Here is a 2500-nt window from a genome sequence, read left to right on the forward strand (position 1 = left end):
TGTACGGACTTGTAATATTTTCGCGTGCTCCGCCAACAGTGCGGCCGGAGATGTCGGTGTACGGACTTGTAATATTTTCGCGTGCTCCGCCAACAGTGCGGCCGGAGATGTCGGTGTACGGACTTGTAATATTTTCGCGTGCTCCGCCAACAGTGCGGCCGGAGATGTCGGTGTACGGACTTGTAATATTTTCGCGTGCTCCGCCAACAGTGCGGCCGGAGATGTCGGTGTACGGACTTGTAATATTTTCGCGTGCTCCGCCAACAGTGCGGCCGGAGATGTCGGTGTACGGACTTGTAATATTTTCGCGTGCTCCGCCAACAGTGCGGCCGGAGATGTCGGTGTACGGACTTGTGATATTTTCGCGTGCTCCGCCAACAGTGCGGCCGGAGATGTCGGTGTACGGACTTGTAATATTTTCGCGTGCTCCGCCAACAGTGCGGCCGGAGATGTCGATGTACGGACTTGTGATATTTTCGCGTGCTCCGCCAGCCGTGCGGCCGGAGATGTCCGAAACGACTTGTGGTGTTGCATAAAATGATTTTTTGCGTCTTGTTTATGACGTCAAGTTTGGTGCACTAATAACGCCCTTTGCACGTGAAAACAGGAATCATTGGAGTTGAGGAGCGATTGCAGCTCAACATGATTCCTATATGACACATTCAACGTTGCATGGTAATGGCGCACCCTATTCAAGAGAAAAATTGTTTTCGTGTGATGAGCATCATTCGTGAGCTGCCAGATCACACGAGCCTTTGCTGCGGTGATTTGTGTATTCATTTGTGATTTATGGAATGCGTTTCAGCTGTCTGAATGAAAATATTAGTTAATAATGTCTTCAAAAATAGTTAGATGCAATCTTACTTCAAAAAATATAAATGGTCACTGCGAGGAATTTGACAGTGTTGTTAACGAGAATAAATAAGATCAACGAGGAGGCCACGTTACCTCTTGTCGTAAGAGGAAGACAGTACAATGTAGGCCATGTCAAAACTAACATTGACACGCGTTAAGTAAATAGCGATATAGAGTGCTAGCGACGTGAATGATGGAAATAATAATATTAACTGGCATCATGTATTTCAGAACTGTTTTGTGTATTCTGCCTTTGTATTTCCATTGTAATTCTCTCTTCTTTGTAAGCAATGAGATTAACAACACTGAATTTTTGGATGATTCACTTGGGTAGAGAATGCCCCCGGTGATGCATTAATAAACATGATTTTATACAAAATTTAATCAAGATAACACGTGTGAATTGCATGAAAATCAAAGTTGCTGTGCCACATCAGTGTTTCATCTCTGCTGATTGTGATACCCTCTCTGCCCGTTCTTTGTGACTAGAGTAGAATGAACAATCGCAGTAAAGTCAGCTTTTGCTCTGTGGGTTTTTCGAAAATTGGCAATATGCCGGATGTGCATGGTTTTGGCAGCGGGATAAGCTTGCGAGCCGTGAAATTATCTTGAGAAATAAGTACATCGACCTCATAAATAAAGATGTTATTTCCGCTCGCAAATTGTACACGAAATAGAACTTTGGACGTGAATTTGAAAAGTTAAGGGGTGTTTGAAATTATATTTTGAAACAACAATATTTAAACGTGGTACATCCCTTGGCAGAGGATGAGATGACCAAAAGATTTTTCATTCAGTTTTGCACACCTCGTGAATTTTGTGCTTCTCTACAAGGAGCCGAAACGTGAATACCAGATTAGATAGATTTCATTGAACAATATACGAACGGAAGAAAACCCCCACTATACATGAACATGCGACGTAAAGTTCTACTCGCCACATGTGACCGTCAAATTTTTCCACTATTATTTTCCTAGTTTCAAATGTTTTGAAATGAAATTTTAAGATCACTTGGATTTGCTTACTGTTTCTGAAGTCGCTGCGTAGCGGAGATGTTAGGAATTACAGTAAAATTCATGAAGGGCGCTTTATTGTAGGGATGAAGTTATATGCGATTTCATGAACATCAATCGGAAAAGAAAGGATTTGTTTCCCATATTAGGGAATATTATGAAGAATGCATGCATACATTAACATACAAGATTTGAAATCCGATTACGTACATTAGGATGGAATAGTATTGCAATGAAAGGAACGTTTAACGTAACGGTGCACTTCAATAATCTTTTATAATTCAAATATTTGTTATAAATATTTTAAATTGTCAACGCAGGAAGAATTTAATGAGAGGTTGAAATTAAATAAACACGAATGCATTAAATAATGCATAGCACACTTTATAAATTTTAAGATGTAATATAAGACACTCCAAGTGATACAAATCGACGGAGAGATTCATAAAGTAATACACATGAACAAACGTATATCGATGAATTAATGAAAGGAATATTCACGTACATCAAAAATATATGGAAGAATAAATGATAATAATTATTTACAGTTAAATCAAGGCTGAAGCTAAACAGCTACACAATCGAAACGTAAATGCAATAAATTGAAATTCAACCAATCCAAACAGAGAGAC

This window comes from Neocloeon triangulifer, unplaced genomic scaffold (assembly GCF_031216515.1).
Source record: "Neocloeon triangulifer isolate White Clay Creek 2 clone unplaced genomic scaffold, ASM3121651v1 ptg000024l, whole genome shotgun sequence".
Lineage (NCBI taxonomy): Eukaryota > Metazoa > Arthropoda > Insecta > Ephemeroptera > Baetidae > Neocloeon > Neocloeon triangulifer.